This window comes from Staurois parvus, unplaced genomic scaffold, assembly GCF_062004578.1.
Source record: "Staurois parvus isolate SC_StPar_1 unplaced genomic scaffold, SC_StPar_1.0 ptg000010l, whole genome shotgun sequence".
NCBI classification, from domain to species: Eukaryota; Metazoa; Chordata; class Amphibia; order Anura; family Ranidae; genus Staurois; species Staurois parvus.
The window spans coordinates 1174497-1190939 of record NW_028317806.1 but is presented as its reverse complement, the minus strand read 5'-3'; the positions used below and the strand labels follow the sequence as shown (position 1 = coordinate 1190939).

Here is a 16443-nt window from a genome sequence, read left to right as displayed (position 1 = left end):
CCGAATGGGACGGGGCCGAGGCAGAGAGGTAGTGAAGCGATTGCAGATCAGAGGTTTCAACAGTGATACATGAAAGATATTGGAGATCCGCATCCCAGGTGGAAGGGCAAGGGCATAGGCCACCGGATTCACCTTGCGGAGAATGCGAAAAGGACCGACAAAACGGGGAGCTAGTTTGGGTGTGGGCACCCGAAGATTGAGGTTACGAGTAGACAACCACACCCGATCGCCGACCTGGTATGAAGGAGCGGGCAACCGTCTGCGATCAGCCTGGAACTTCTGACGCTGAGCCGAGTCCCTCAAAGCCCTCTGGATCTGCCCCCATGAAGAACGCAGGGCAGCAAGATGGTCCTCCACAGCCGGAATGTCCTGTGGTGAGAACCTCTCAGGTAATACCGCGGGTTGGTACCCATAGTTGGCCATGAAGGGGGACATCCCGGAGGAGGAGTTGACCGCTGAGTTCCTGGCAAACTCAGCCCAAGGCAGGAGATCGGCCCAATCGTCCTGATGGTCCGAGATATAACACCGAAGGAATTGTTCTAAGGCCTGATTGGAACGCTCCGCAGCCCCATTGGACTGCGGGTGGTAGGCTGAAGAAAAGGAGAGACTAATGCCCAACTGGGAGCAGAAGGCGCGCCAGAATCTGGACACGAACTGACTCCCGCGGTCCGAGACAATCACCTTGGGCAACCCATGCAGGCGAAAAATCTCCCTGGAAAAGACCGTGGCCAGTTCTTGCGCTGTTGGTAATTTCCTGAGTGGAATACAATGGCACATTTTGGAAAAACGATCGACGACCATGAGGATGACCGTATGGCCCCGAGACACAGGGAGGTCTACAATAAAGTCCATGCCCAGGTGTGACCAAGGACGCTCCCCATTGGGAATGGGTTGCAGAAGACCCATTGGAAGATGCCGTGGAGATTTATTCTGGGCACAGATCGAACATGCCGCTACATAAGAGGCGATGTCGGCACGGAGAGTTGGCCACCAGAACAACCGAGAGACGACCCAAGACAACTGGTTCCTCCCCGGATGCCCGGCAGTTTTGGAGTTATGGTAGGTACGCAGCAGACGGGTGCGCAACCCCTCGGGTACAAAACATCTACCCTCCGGTCTCTCGGGAGGAGCGTCAGTTTGAGCCGCCAAAATCTGCTCCCCAAGGGGAGAAGTCAGACTGGTACGAATGGCAGCCAGGATATGATCCGGAGGTATGACAGAGGTTGGCTCAGAGTCCTCCCTGGACAACTCAGAGTATTGCCGCGATAATGCATCAGCCCTGACATTCTTGGAACCAGGCAAATAGGAGACCACATAGTTGAACCGTGACAAGAACAAGGCCCATCTGGCTTGACGGGGTGTCAATCTTTTGGCCTCCGAAAGATAAGTCAGGTTCTTATGATCGGTAAGAATGAGGACCGGAACTGCGGAGCCCTCGAGCAGGTGCCTCCATTCCTTGAGAGCCAGAATGATTGCCAACAACTCCCTATCTCCAATCTGGTAGTTGCACTCTGCAGAGGAAAGCTTCCTGGAGTAGAACCCACAGGGAAGTAGGGGTCCATCGGGCGACCGACGTTGAGACAGGAGAGCGCCTACTCCTGTCTCGGATGCATCAACCTCAAGAACGAAGGGCAATCCAGGATTGGGATGAGACAGTATCGGAGCCGAAGCGAAGGCGGATTTCAGAGCCTCAAAAGCTACGATGGCCTCGGATGGCCACTCGTGAGGGTTACTCCCCTTCTTGGTTAGGTCAGAGAGAGGTTTTGCCAGCGTGGAGAAATTTCTGATGAATTTCCGATAGTAGTTGGCAAAACCCAAAAAGCGCTGAATGGGCCGAAGGCCATTGGGACGAGGCCACTGCAGAACTGCCGAAACCTTCTGAGGGTCCATGGAGAATCCCTCCGCAGAAATGATGTAGCCTAAAAAGGCAACTTGGGATCGATGGAATTCGCACTTCTCAAGTTTACAAAAAAGTTCGTTCTCACGTAATCGTTGCAGCACCTGCTTGACATCCTGGATATGGGACTCCATGGAGGCAGAGTAAACCAGGATGTCATCCAAGTAAACTACCACGCACTGCTGCAACAAGTCACGAAGGACATCATTTATGAATTCCTGAAAAACTGCGGGCGCGTTACACAACCCGAAGGGCATCACCAGGTATTCGTAGTGACCGGTTCTGGTGTTAAACGCGGTCTTCCACTCATCCCCCTGTTTGATCCGTACGAGGTTGTACGCCGCCCTAAGGTCAAGTTTGGTAAAGACTGTTGCCCCCTTAAGGCGGTCGAACAACTCAGTAATCAAGGGAATCGGGTAGGCATTCTTAGTGGTGATTCGATTGAGACCCCTATAATCGATGCAAGGCCTCAATTCACCACCCTTCTTCTTTACAAAGAAAAAGCCCGCTCCTGCTGGGGAAGTAGACTTACGAATGTGCCCCCGGGAAAGCGCATCCGCAACGTACTCCTCCATGGCCTTATTCTCCGCAACCGAGAGAGGATACACCCTGCCACGCGGAGGAGTGGCACCGGGTTGCAAGGATATGGCGCAGTCGTAAGGACGATGAGCAGGTAAGGCACCAGCGCGTACCTTATCAAACACGTCCTGGTACTCCCCATAATCAGTGGGCAACGCAGAGTCTGAGGAGGCACACAACACCTTAACCGGCCCACGGATGCACCCGGCCCCACACTGTGAAGACCACGAGAGAATCTCGGCAGTTTGCCAATTGAAGGTTGGATTGTGCATCTGGAGCCAGGGATACCCCAAAACCACCGAATAGTGCGGAGAAGAAATCACCTGGAAACAGGCCAACTCCCTGTGAACAGCCCCAATAGCTACTTCAACTGGCATAGTCTCGTGGGTAACCTGCGGTGGTTGCAGGGGCCTGCCATCTATCGCCTCGAGAACCAATGGGGTAACTCGAGCCTGCAGGGGAATGGAGTGCTGGGCAGCAAACGAGCTGTCCATAAACAACCCGCCAGCCCCAGAATCTACCAACGCCTGGGCCGTCACCGAGCCCTCTGCCCAAGAGAGGACAACGGTGATCAGTGGCTTATCTCTGCGGAACGCCGGGGACGAGGAGACTCCACCCAAGATCTGTCCCCGACAGGATCTCAGGTGCGAGCGTTTCCCGGACGGACCGGACAGGACTGCCGAAAGTGCCCACCAAGACCACAGTACAGGCAGCGACCCTCCCGACGCCGAGCGGCTCGCTCTCCCTCGGAAAGGCGAGCAAACCCCAGCTGCATGGGCTCACCACCAGACAATCTATCCCCAGGAGGCGTGGGAGGAGAGAGAGGAATGGGTGGGATAGAAAACGCAGGTGCCAGTCGATTGGAAGGCCTCCGCAGGCGTTCCTTGAGTGAAGGCCTCTCCCTGAGCCTGGTATCAATCAGGATCAGGAAGGAAATTAGTGCTTCCAGCTCCACAGGCAATTCCTTGGCTGCGATCTCATCCTTCAATCCATCAGAAAGACCCTGAGAAAACGCAGCCACCAGAGCCTCATTGTTCCAACCCACCTCTGCTGCCAGGGTACGAAACTCTATGGCGTACTCGGCCACGGTCCGTGAACCCTGATGCATAGACATGAGCAGCTTGGCAGCCGAGGCGGAGCGAGCCGGTACATCGAATACCCTACGGAAGGCATCGACAAAACCGGAAAACTCGTGAATCACGGGGTCATTCCTCTCCCATAAGGGATTCGCCCAGGCCAAGGCCTTGTCTGAGAGTAGTGAGATGAGGAAACCCACCTTTGACCTCTCAGTCGGAAAAGCGTAGGGGATTAATTCAAAGTAAATCCCCACCTGGTTAAGGAACCCACGACACTGACTCGGCTCACCCCCAAAGCGCTGTGGAAGAGGGGCTGAACCGGTCATACCTCTGGACACCGCGGGTGCCGCATCAGCCGCGGCGGTAGGCACAGCAAGCGGAACAGCAGCGGGAGCGACCACCGGAGTGACAACCGGCCTAATAACACCAGGAGTAAGGTGCGCGGTGCGTGCCAGCAGAGTTTGCAACGCCTGAGCGAACTGATCCAACAGGAGATCCTGTTGATCCAGTCTGGCAACCAACATAGGAAGTGAAGGCGTACCTGCACCGTCAGGATTCATGGCACTTGTGTAATGTCAGGGCAGGGCTGTGGAACGGACAGGTAGGCCTAGTGGCAGGGTAACGCACTGGCTGACGACAACCACCACCAACAGACTGAAGTCCCTCAGGGCGCGGAGTCTAAGTCCCAGGCTGCCCTTCACCAGGGCCCCTGATGGTGGGGATGGACTTGACGCAACCAGGGACCAGGTCGCGGCCCCCGAGACACCCCAGCTGCGGTAATGGCTGCCGCCAATGGCGTGTAGTTGGTGAGAATGACAATAGCGTAGTCAGACAAGCCGGGTCAATAACAACGGGACAAAACAGTACAGAACAGTAGACAGAGAATCACAGGTCACGGGCCGGGTTCAGCAACGGAAGGTCAGATCAAAGGGAAACGCAGAGAATGGTCTTAGTCACAAGCCGAGTCAGAATACCAGAAGAGTCACGAGCGTATACACAGAGCTGTAGCAAGACAAAGACACAAGACACAAGTGCAAAGAGCATGTGCAGATCCCAGGCTTATATGTACTCAGCCACACCCCTCTGGGGGATGGACCTCAGAGACCTGAAGGCATAAAAGATTCCCATCATGCTCAGCAGAAATCCAAGATGGATGCTAGCACATGGAGTAACATAACCTCTGGGAAAAGGTAGGACCTTGACAACTAGGAGCTGGTGCGATCTCCTTTCTTTGTGTCTTGCATATTTTGTGGTTACAGACTAATCCAAGGTGACGCCACCATTCACTCAAGTGAAGATCTTAGACAAGCAGAGAAGGTGAGGACAATTGCATTGTTTCCTGATTTAAATTAATCTTTGGGTGACCCTTAAATTAAATCTGGCACTACTTTTCAAGCTTAAAATAAAGGTTTCCTTCCAAAGCAAACAATTAATACTCACCTGTCGTGTTTCCTAAACTCTGTTGGTTGAAGAGATAATACAAATAAGATATTCAGCTTTTCACATTTCCAGTAGTATCAGATGCCAGAATCCCCTGCTGCGCCTTGTGTTTTCCTCCACCCGGGTCTATGTCCCTATTGGACACCGGAGCTGGCCGAAGGAACCACAATGCACAGAGGGGCCAGGTATCTGACACACCCAGAAGCATGCCAGATGTTAAAGATCTTTCAGCGAGATTATTGCTTCAAGCCAGCGGAATTTGTTGGCGCAGGCAGCTTGGTCATGTGATAATTTCATGCTTTGCACGCAACCTTTTTGTTAGCATCAGATGCACTTTAATAAACAGCACACCCTTGTAAAGATTTTTTTTTAAAGCTGGTTCAGTTTTTGCAAATTTCCTTTCTTCTGGTAAATGTTTATGATGTTATTGAAATTTTAATATGCTCCCATCTACCATCCTGTGTGGGTGTCACATTATAACACAGCAGCATGTTTTTCTTATTGCTCTTTTTCATATCTTCCTGCTAATCATGTTTTTATATCTCAGCTTCTATGTCTGTACCTAAAATGATCACAAATTCAGCCAGAACTCAGAACTTTTTCTTTATTTCATTTCAAATGACTTGTGATAAAATTTGGAAAATAGATGTGAAAAAAATGGATTTGCAAAGGGATGGCACCTAAAAAATTTAATAAATATTTCAATAAATTAAATTGCAAGGTAGGGATATTTAAGCTTAAAAAAAAAGTTCAGTTCAATATTTATGGTAAAATTGATTTTCTCCAGTGGAATCCTCCAATACAATAAATATAAAGCTAGTTCATGAAATGAAGCTGAGGAGTGAATGAATCTTTTTAATGCACGTCTTTGTACCGATTGACAGCTCTTTGATCAGACAACTCATATTTCAGCGATGAGCACTTCCTGAAAAGAAAAACATAAAAAATGTTTTACAAATTGCAAAAGTTAATAAACATGTTGGGATGAACATATTACATTTTATTTAAAATCTGTTTAAAGAGGCAGTAATAAAAATGCACAATTTTATATTGAAATTGTATTTTAAAGTCACTCAATCAGTGTATTAACAGGTGAAACCAGAAACAGAGTTATTTTTATGCACCTTTGAAAACAACAAGACTCTGCAGTCTACTTGAAGTGTATTTCAACTTTTTAGTGCAGCTGCACTTAGGGGCAAATGTATAAAGCAATGAATGTGACTTTCACCAAACATCCACTAATGAAAAATGAATCACTACCATTTAAAACACATCCACTGCACAGATCTACCTGCAGTGAATGTTCGGAGACTGTCAGATTAACCAATTTATAGATATGCCATTTCTTGTGCTCAAATGCCTGTCTCCAAAAACTGAGTTTGAACTGAGTTTGTGGTGCCAAAGCAGGCCACAACGGGAAGATCTTGGAGTTGGAACAAGTAGTTATAAAGCCTTGAGCAAAGGCACTGTGAGAACAGCCTGTGTAGTAGGGAAGGAGCCAGTCCAGTGTAAGGCCTGAAGGCAGCCACCAATCCACGAAACTAACAGGAGAGGACAGTGTGAGTACTCTTACAACCCCTGGGCTGGATAACAGGAGAGGACAGTGTGAGTACTCTTACAACCCCTGGGCTGGATAACAGGAGAGGACAGTGTGAGTACTCTTACAACCCCTGTGCTGGATAACAGGAGAGGACAGTGTGAGTACTCTTACAACCCCTGTGCTGGATAACAGGAGAGGGCAGTGTGAGTACTCTAACAACCCCTGTGCTGGATAACAGGAGAGGACAGTGTGAGTACTCTTACAACCCCTGTGCTGGATAACAGGAGAGGGCAGTGTGAGTACTCTAACAACCCCTGGACTGGATAACAGGAGAGGACAGTGTGAGTACTCTTACAACCCCTGGACTGGATAACAGGAGAGGACAGTGTGAGTACTCTTACAACCCCTGGACTGGATAACAGGAGAGGACAGTGTGAGTACTCTTACAACCCCTGTGCTGGATAACAGGAGAGGACAGTGTGAGTACTCTTACAACCCCTGTGCTGGATAACAGGAGAGGGCAGTGTGAGTACTCTAATAACCCCTGGACTGGGTAACAGGAGAGGACAGTGTGAGTACTCTTACAACCCCTGGACTGGGTAACAGGAGAGGACAGTGTGAGTACTCTAATATCCCCTGGGCTGGATAACGGGAAAGGGCAGTGTGAGTACTCTTACAACCCCTGGACTGGATAACAGGAGGGGCAGTGTGAGTACTCTAACAACCCTGGACTGGGTAACAGGAGGGGCAGTGTGAGTACTCTAACAACCCCTGGACTGGGTAACAGGAGAGGACAGTGTGAGTACTCTTACAACCCCTGGACTGGGTAACAGGAGAGGACAGTGTGAATACTCTTACAACCCCTGGACTGGGTAACAGGAGAGGACAGTGTGAGTACTCTAACATCCCCTGGGCTGGATAACGGGAAAGGGCAGTGTGAGTACTCTTACAACCCCTGGACTGGATAACAGGAGGGGCAGTGTGAGTACTCTTACAACCCCTGGACTGGATAACAGGAGAGGACAGTGTGAAAACTCTTACAACCCCTGGACTGGATAACAGGAGAGGACAGTGTGAGTACTCTTACAACCCCTGGACTGGATAACAGGAGAGGACAGTGTGAGTACTTTTACAACCCCTGGACTGGATAACAGGAGAGGACAGTGTGAGTACTCTTACAACCCCTGGACTGGATAACAGGAGAGGACAGTGTGAGTACTCTTACAACCCCTGGACTGGATAACAGGAGAGGGCAGTGTGAGTACTCATACAACCCCTGGACTGGATAACAGGAGAGGGCAGTGTGAGTACTCTTACAACCCCTGGACTGGATAACAGGAGAGAACAGTGTGAGTAGTCTTACATCCCCTGGACTGGATAACAGGAGAGGAGAGTGTGAGTACTCTTACAACCCCTGGACTGGATAACAGGAGGGGCAGTGTGAGTACTCTTACAACCCCTGGACTGGATAACAGGAGAGGACAGTGTGAAAACTCTTACAACCCCTGGACTGGATAACAGGAGAGGACAGTGTGAGTACTCTTACAACCCCTGGACTGGATAACAGGAGAGGACAGTGTGAGTACTCTTACAACCCCTGGACTGGATAACAGGAGATGGCAGTGTGAGTACTCTTACAACCCCTGGACTGGATAACAGGAGAGGACAGTGTGAAAACTCTTACAACCCCTGGACTGGATAACAGGAGAGGACAGTGTGAGTTCTCTTACAATCCTTGGACTGGATAACAGGAGAGGGCAGTGTGAGTACTCTTACAACCCCTGGACTGGATAACAGGAGAGGGCAGTGTGAGTACTCTTACAACCCCTGGACTGGATTTTATCAGCATTTCCAACGCAAAACGCTTGTAAACGCATCTAAACGTGGAAAACCGTGTTCATAAGCGTTTGCGTCTGAAAATTTGTTTTTACTTCTTCCAGTTCCCAATGCTGTCCAGAGCCTTTTTTCATCATGGATAATGCATGTAAAGTGTTTTCAAGGTATTCAGATGGACAAAACACAGAAAACAGGATGTTCCTACCAAGCTTGTCACACATTGGAATGACCAATTCACACCTCAGACCTCTTCCACCCTTGGAAGCAGAAGATATGTTAATGACCATTCACACCTCAAATTCCTCATGAAGACCCCCTGCCAGGTGATCTTAATGACTCACTCCAGCAGACACCTTTCCCACCCTTGGAAACAAAAGAAATGTTAATGAGCAACTCACACCTAATTATCTCAATACATACTGCTGTCTCTGCTTCTACTCTCTGTATTTCTCTGAAACAGTCTGAAATTGTTAATAATTTACCACTTTTCAGTGCATTCTGGGCATTTGGGTGGTTCTCCTGTGCTTATCTTTAAAAAACACTTCTAAACGCAAACGCACATAAATGCACATAAACGAGCCTAAACGTGTTATGCAAATGCGGCTAAACAAACATTTTTTAACCTGCGTTTTTCAGCAGTCAGTTTCCATCGTTTAGAAGTTTCCCGTCTACATGGGGCCTTAGGATTGAGTCAAGTGTATGTGCAGGAGGAGCCAGACTCAGCTGGGAGGAATTTGAAAAAGAGGCTGTGTGGCGCTGAGTTAAGCAGGGACAGGTTTGTATAAAAAGTTAAGGGGGAGCATCAGAGTGTAATTGCATTAAACAGTGAAGTAAAAAACAGCAGAATCTTTAGCATCCAGGTGTATTAGATTCCATCACTCCATGCTGTCCACTATGGTTCCTAAATCTCTACAGAACCCAATAGTGCTAGAGGATGGTGGGATAAACCACTGAGCACAGTAAGGGAGCAGGCATTCCCCATACCTGGAAGTGTTACATGTTAAGGTTCTGCAGGAGGGCAGTAGCTCTTGAAAACTGCAAAGTGAGTCAGAAAGGGTAAATATTAACCGTAATCTCCTTTTGCAGGCATCTTTTTCTGGAGTGACAGAATTATTTTGAGAGGTTTTACATGATAATAGAAACCTATATTTCATTGTAGTCCCAAAAGGGACAGCACAATCTATGTGGGGAGGAAAAGCATTGGAACGAAGCTGTCAGTTCTTTACTGTCAGTTTCCCCTCCATATAGTAAGATCAGGGCTGGATTTGCTATTACATTCAGTGGGCATGTGACCAGGGGCGGACTGACAACTCATGGGGCCCGCGGGCAATAGGGGATCATGGGGCCCCTGTGTCCTTGCCCAAACTAAAAAAAGCCTGTGAAAAAGGTACCAGGGGCATCTCATGGGGCCCCATACTGACCCCGGGCCCTCGGGCAGTGCCCAAGTTTACAAATGGTCAGTCCGCCCCTGCATGTGACTATAGGCAACAGCGACATAGAGGTGGCTTTTCAGTTGCAGTTATTGGCTACACATTTTATTTCCATAGACAGCAGAAGTACAACATCCTTTTAAGGTTACTTACACATTGACACAATTAGGTTAAGCTCGGTTAGGACCAGTAATAAAAGTGTGTTGCTTTGGGAGCAAAAGACCTGTGTGCCTGCAGGCTTCAGTAATGGAAATCTGTCTCCTAAAACATAAAGGTGTCCTATTCCATGGGTCCTCCACTGCTATCTGACATAATTAATGGAAATAAATATCATCACAAAAAGGCAGTTGGAGAATCTTATTTAAAATTGTGCTTCAATAGCAGATTTTACCAGACAATTGCAGCAAGCCCAAACAAAAAAAACGCCTGCCGTGGAATTTTGGTTGGTGGATGTGTGGCAAAAGTTGAGACTCCAGAGCAAGCAGATGAGATTTGGAGGCTCAGCATATACATAGACATTGGCTATAAAGTTGCTTGCTGTCACTACCTTGGGACAACACTTAAAGATCTATGCAAAAAAAAATTTGCTTTACGAATGTCTCAGCATTCACGTGAAAGTAACAAATAATTCCCCTATTATGTATAATATGTGTGAAATGTCATGTGTGAAATAACACAATCATCATTCCCACCCCTCATGCCAGGGTACTAGGTGTAATCCTAGACTCCCATCTGTCCTTTCAGCCCCAAATCCAATCCCTGTCCAAATCTTGTAGACTTCACCCAACATCTCCAAGATACGCCCGTTCTTAACCTTGGAAACCACTAAGCAACTTATTCACTCCCTTGTTATATCTCGCCTTGACTATTGTAACTCCCTCCTCATTGGCCTACCTCATCGCAGGCTATCCCCTCTTCAGTCTATCATGAATGCTGCTGCCAGACTCATCCACCTTACTAACCGTTCTATATCTGCCAGCCCTATCTGCCAATCCCTCCACTGGCTTCCCATTGCCCAACGGATAAAATTCAAAACACTAACAATAACGTATAAAGTCGTTCATAACACTGCCCCAATTTACATCACCGATCTTGTCTCTAAATATCACCCAAACCGTACTCTCTGCTCCTCACAAGACCTCCTACTCTCTAGCTGCCTTGTCTCCTCCTCCCATGCTCGTCTCCAGAACTTCTCCAGAGCTTCCCCCATCCTCTGGAACTCTCTACCCCAATTTATCAGACTATCGCCTACTCTGCTCACTTTTAGGCGATCTCTGAAAACCTATCTCTTCAGGGAAGCCTATCCTGCCCTCAGCTAATAGAATCTTCTCTCAGCTGTGTAAAGTCATGTTACAAACATGAGTTTTTCAGCATTTTTGCATTAGTGTTTAGCTGCGTTTTTTTCAGGTTTTGTTGCGTTTGCATTTTTTAGCTTTTTTTTTTTGCTCAAAAAAGTCCAAAAACGCCAATTTGTCGCGATTTAACGCGTTTTACAGTGTTAGAGCGTTTTTACAGCTAAAAAACTCCTCTACAAACCCACTAGTTCTGGGGTTTTTTTTCCAGTCAAAAAAACACCCATGCAAAAAAACGTTGATTACAGTCTATGTGTACATGGACACATAGGACAACATGCTGGAGGGTTTACTGGCTGTAGAAAAAAAAAAAAACGTCAAAAGCTAAAAACAGCCGCTGTAAAAACGTCCAGTGTGCATGAGGACTAAATGTGAAGTTTTCCTGCTCAGGACTCCTGGTTGTTAGGAAGCTGGCATCCCAACAAGTAGTGATTCATCCCCACCCAGCGCTTTTTGGGAGGTATTAGCAAACAGCCAAATGAAAGGATTTGTGGCTAAGCTGAACCTGCAACTGCAACAAGAACCAAAATGACTTCTACTGCTAAGGCTCCAGGGGCATTTTAATAGCGCTGGTAACATTAGCTGTGTAAAATCACGTTAAAAACGTGAGTTTTTCAGCGTTTTTGCATTAGCGTTTAGTGGTGTTTTGATGCATTTTTTCACGTTTTTAGCAGTTTTTTGCTCAAAAAAAAAGTAAAAAAACACCAGTTTGTGCTGATTTACCACGTTTTACCGCCTTTTGACGCTGAACCTGCAACTGCAGCAAGAACCAAAATTACTTCTACTGCTAAATGTGAAGTTTTCCTGCTCAGGGCTCCTGGTTGTTATGAAGCTGGCATCCCAACAAATAATGACTCATCCCCACCCAGCACTTTTAGCTGTCAGCCATGACATGTCCACATTTGTCCATATTTGGTTAATGGCATCACCCAGAAGACCATGCCTACTTGTTTACTTTAGTGGAGGGGACCCAGATATGTCATTTGGCGCAAGGGAAGCAATGAGATCAGACATGTTGACGGCCGTCAAGTTTTTTTCTTTTTCAACAAATCAGCAGGCATCGCTGATCATTATTGATGACAGTGGATTAATATTATGGGACTTTTTAAAATTAAAGAACTTGTCAAAACAGGGTGGTTGTGTTTTTTTTCTATTAACATTTTTTTCTGAATAAGTGGGGAGACTCATTCACATAGGGGGCGGTATCTGGTGGGCTACCTTAAAAGGGGCTTACCTTGTTAAAGGACAGCACAGTGGTTAAATGGTTAGCACTTCTACTTGGCAGTACTAGGGTCGTTGGTTTGAATCTCAACCACAGCACCACCTGCCTGGAGTTTGCATGTTCTCCCTATGCCTGCGTGGGTTTCCTCTGGGAACTACGGTTTCCTCCCACACTCCAAAGACATGCTGGTAGGTGAATTGGATCCTGCCTAAATTGACCCTAGTATGTGTATGTATGAATGTAAGTTAGACCTTAGATTGCACGCCCCTTGAGGGTTAGGTACTGATGTGAATGTACAATACATATGTAAAGTACTGCGTAAATTGACAGTGCTATATAAGTACCTGTAATAACTAAACAAATAAATGATAAAGGGGCTTCCAGATTCCAATAAGCCCCCCAGCCACAGACCCCTCACCGACATGAGGACAAGGTATGTCCTACCTGGCAAGATATCCCCCCCATGTTGAGAGTATGTGACCTGGTATGTTTCAGGAGAGGAGGAGGTCGCATACTCTTTACTCCCCTTTTTGGCCTGTGTGGCTACATGCTCAGATAAGGATCTGGTGTGAATTTTGGGGGGAACCCATACTTTCTTTTTTTGTGTTTGTTGAGGTTCACCCCTAAAATCCATACCAGACCTGGAAGATCTGGAATGGAATTTGGGGTGACCCCATGCCATTTCTGTGGGGTTCTACTAAAGTCTATACCATACATGAAGAGCCTGGTATGAAGGAGTAGAGCATGCCTTTTTTTTACACTGTCCTTTTAATGGTAGCTGAATGTGCCAGGTGGGGATGTTGTTGTTAGGACACCACCTCAGGGCATTGAGCAGGAAACTTTCACATTTAGCACCAGCTGACAAATGTTTTAGTTTATGCTGCAGCTGGAGGTTCGGCTCAGCCAAGCACACATTGGTTTGGGCATTACCCGAACCTCCCAACAATGAACAAACCTACAGTTGATAAACATTTTACCCAGTGCAGAGATCTTATGTTATTTCCCCTTCTGGTTGAATGTTCTATACCTCTTCTGGTTGAATGTTCTTAAGGGCTTTTTTGTTCTTTTAGGATCAAACATTATGGGTATTATTTGTGACTTTTGAATGAATGTTGAGACATTCACAAAACAATTTTTTTATACACAGAACTCTAATTGTATAGAGAATGGCTATATAAATAAGTAACCTTACCTAATTCTCCTATCAGTGACTTCTCCAGAATCGTTTAGCTGAATGTTCACACTTCAGTCTGTTTCTGTGAAAACAGTAAAAAGAGGATTTTGTAAGAAGCGAATTGTTGACCAAATCATTGAGTAATAATTGAAATTCACTGATGGGCAGTCATGTGTGAGATTAATAACAGCTATAAAGATCACATTAAAATTATGGCAAAGGCAAGGGTGATTGCAGCCAGTTTTATGAATCTCCCTTGAAACCAATTGAGCGGACAATTTATGCAGAGAAGTATTGGAGCTGAACTTTGAGAAGAAAGACAAAACAAGTAAAAGTTTCATTTTAAACAAAAACTGTGGTGAATAACTACACTGTTAACATAATGGTACTGAATGTAATGTTAGGGGAAAAAACATTTTTTGCAAAAAAAAATTGTAATTGAAAATTTCAGAACCTAGTATCTGAAATGGAAATTTTCATAATGTGCTAGAAAATGTCACGTGAGGATGGTAATTTGTTTTACAAATGGCATAAATCCTCTGACTATTGGCCAGTAGATAAACAAATTAAGCATCAATCTTGCCACACGTCATAAATACACTCTTTAATACCTGTCAGGCAATTAAATTACTGGTAAATGTTTTATGAAAATAAAAAAATCCATTCTGTAGGGCTGCCAACAGAAGTTAGGGATTTTTAAAGTAAATTATCGGTCAGAAAATTCCAACAGACACAAGACAATATTGAATAGCAAATCCAAAGTTTATTCTATATGACCCAATCTCAACAACAGGTTGGTTGCTTTAAAACATGAAAAATAAATGGTGAAAACATCCATGATATTACAAAAACGCATGTAATTAGGCAGACAGAATCCCCTTATAATGCTAGCTCAACCACGGCCTTTTGTATATGTATATAAACTACCTTTGTATGCTTCATTTTTCTAAGAGATAATTCTTCTGTTGGCCACCCAGTGTTTTTTTTAATCACATGTATTCCAAGTAAATACCTGGCAACATATTATCTCATATTTTTTTTATGAAAATTTAAGATTTTACTGTGCCTCTTTAGTGTGACATTTCAGTCAATGGTGAGGATGGGCACAGGCATAGCACATCTTTCCAGCCAACCTATCAGCTACCAGCAAAGTTGGTATGGACAACACATCATTCTGCATGTCTAGTTCAGCAGATCAGCTTTACTGCACAATCAGCAGACCTCCAAAATTTCAAAAACAATTGTAAAATGATATTTGGAAATCGAAATAGCCGAGCCATAAAAATTATTCTTTAAAGGATGTATACAAAACTATAGGCAAAATTATCTCCTCCTTCCCCCACTGCACTAAACCAGTTTCCCCTTCAACTTACCTTTCATTCATGACTGTGACCTCAGGTTTTAAAGTACAACAAATATGACTGTCTAAGCCAGGGGTGCCCAACCTGCAGCCCAAGACAACTATAAATGTGGCCCAAAACATAATCGTAAACTTAATTTAAAAACTTGATTTTTTTAAATTCTTTGTAAAAATGTGTCCCAAATGACTATGAATGTGACCCAACACAAAACAGTAAACATACTTTAAAATGTAGTTTTTAAAAACATTTTTGTAAAAATGCGTTTACGCATGCGGCCGAGGCCGAAGATAAATGTGGCAATGTCTCTATACTGGACCTTTGTAAGGTTTATCTTCCCAAAGAAAAATATCCCACTCTTCACAGTCATGTCTTATTCATGTCATCAGTTTGTGGCAGCACCTACTGTGAGCAACAATTTTCAAGGATGAAGCACATGAAAGACAAAATTAGAACCAAAATATTTGATGAACATCTTCAGAAATCATTGGGAATTGCTACTACATCCAATGAAACAGATATTGATACGTCAAATATTGCACTAGTTTTATGTTGCGCTCTTTTACTTTAATAATGCAAATATTACCAGAAATATGACGTTTTATTGCTCAGACAGGTACCTTATCGATATCAGTGATGGTTAACTTGTGATCTGTCCAACTTTTTCTGCTCATTAGCTGTCCTTATTGTTAGTGTATTTTATGTGTGGCCAAAACATTCCCTCTTCTTCCAATATAGCCCAGGAAAGTCAAAAGGTTGGATATCCCTGATCTAAACAGTTCCTAAATCCAGTTACTATGTGGTGCTGATTGACAAGCTACAGGCCTGTGAACCAGCAGTGCCAATGCTAACAGCTTCGCCCCTCCATCATGTTTTCATCCCGCTGTAGTGCAAGAAGTCACAGCCTGCATTACAGTGGCAACTCTGCTCCAAATTCAGAAGCAGTGCCACATTGTTGCCACACCAGGGGCGGACTGACCATTTGGAAACTCGGGCACTGCCCGAGGGCCCGGGCCATGAGATGCCCCTGGTACCTTTTTCATAGGCTTTTTTGAGTTTGGGCAAGGACACAGGGGCCCCATGATCCCCTATTGCCCAGGGGCCCCATGAGTTGTCAGTACGCCCCTGTGCCACACCATCACAGGACACTGCTCTGGCTGGACTTCACTGGCAGGACTAACAGGTATTTGTAGGACTTTGCAGGGTGACTAAGTGAAAATTGTGCAATTATACTTATAATGTATTGCTGCTGCACTCATTATTTTTTTAATGGGAAGCCATAGTTCTACTTTAATGAGAAACTCCCTTTCAGCCTTTATTTTTTCCATTATTTTTATATTGGCTGACTTATTTGTACAAGTAATGTTCCCGATATCCAAACTATATAGTATGTTAAAATGATGAATGCAGAGTGCCAGCGGAGTTATCAAGGAGCCTGGCTGTATTTCTGTCAGTAGCACTGTCTGCCACCATATTGTTGAGGATAAATTATGACCTTGGCAATATAGAGGAGGTCAGTGCTAATTGTGGAAAAATGTC

The 16443-nt window shown here is 45.6% G+C and overlaps 2 protein-coding genes and 1 long non-coding RNA gene across 7 annotated transcripts in view; 1 reads left to right on the top strand and 2 right to left on the bottom strand.

Annotated features, from left to right (window-relative positions):
- The window catches only part of LOC149474192 (uncharacterized), a 114763-nt gene that overhangs the window by 40050 nt on the left and 58270 nt on the right, over positions 1-16443 (top strand). The gene's annotated exons all lie outside the window — the stretch shown is intronic.
- Positions 5583-16443, bottom strand: part of LOC149474190 (potassium voltage-gated channel subfamily A member 1) — a 344256-nt gene continuing 333395 nt past the window's right edge. For all 5 annotated transcript variants that reach the window (XR_016311669.1, XR_016311668.1, XR_016311667.1 and 2 more), the window contains 2 exons: positions 13565-13628; positions 5583-5917 (listed from right to left, as the gene is read on the bottom strand). The gene's annotated coding sequence lies outside the window, so the exon portion shown is untranslated. The remainder of the gene's footprint in view (positions 5918-13564; positions 13629-16443) is intronic.
- Positions 5583-16443, bottom strand: part of LOC149474191 (potassium voltage-gated channel subfamily A member 1-like) — a 161522-nt gene continuing 150661 nt past the window's right edge. Inside the window, exons 2-3 of the mRNA XM_089669860.1 lie at positions 13565-13628; positions 5583-5917 (exon numbers count right to left, since the gene is read on the bottom strand). The gene's annotated coding sequence lies outside the window, so the exon portion shown is untranslated. The remainder of the gene's footprint in view (positions 5918-13564; positions 13629-16443) is intronic.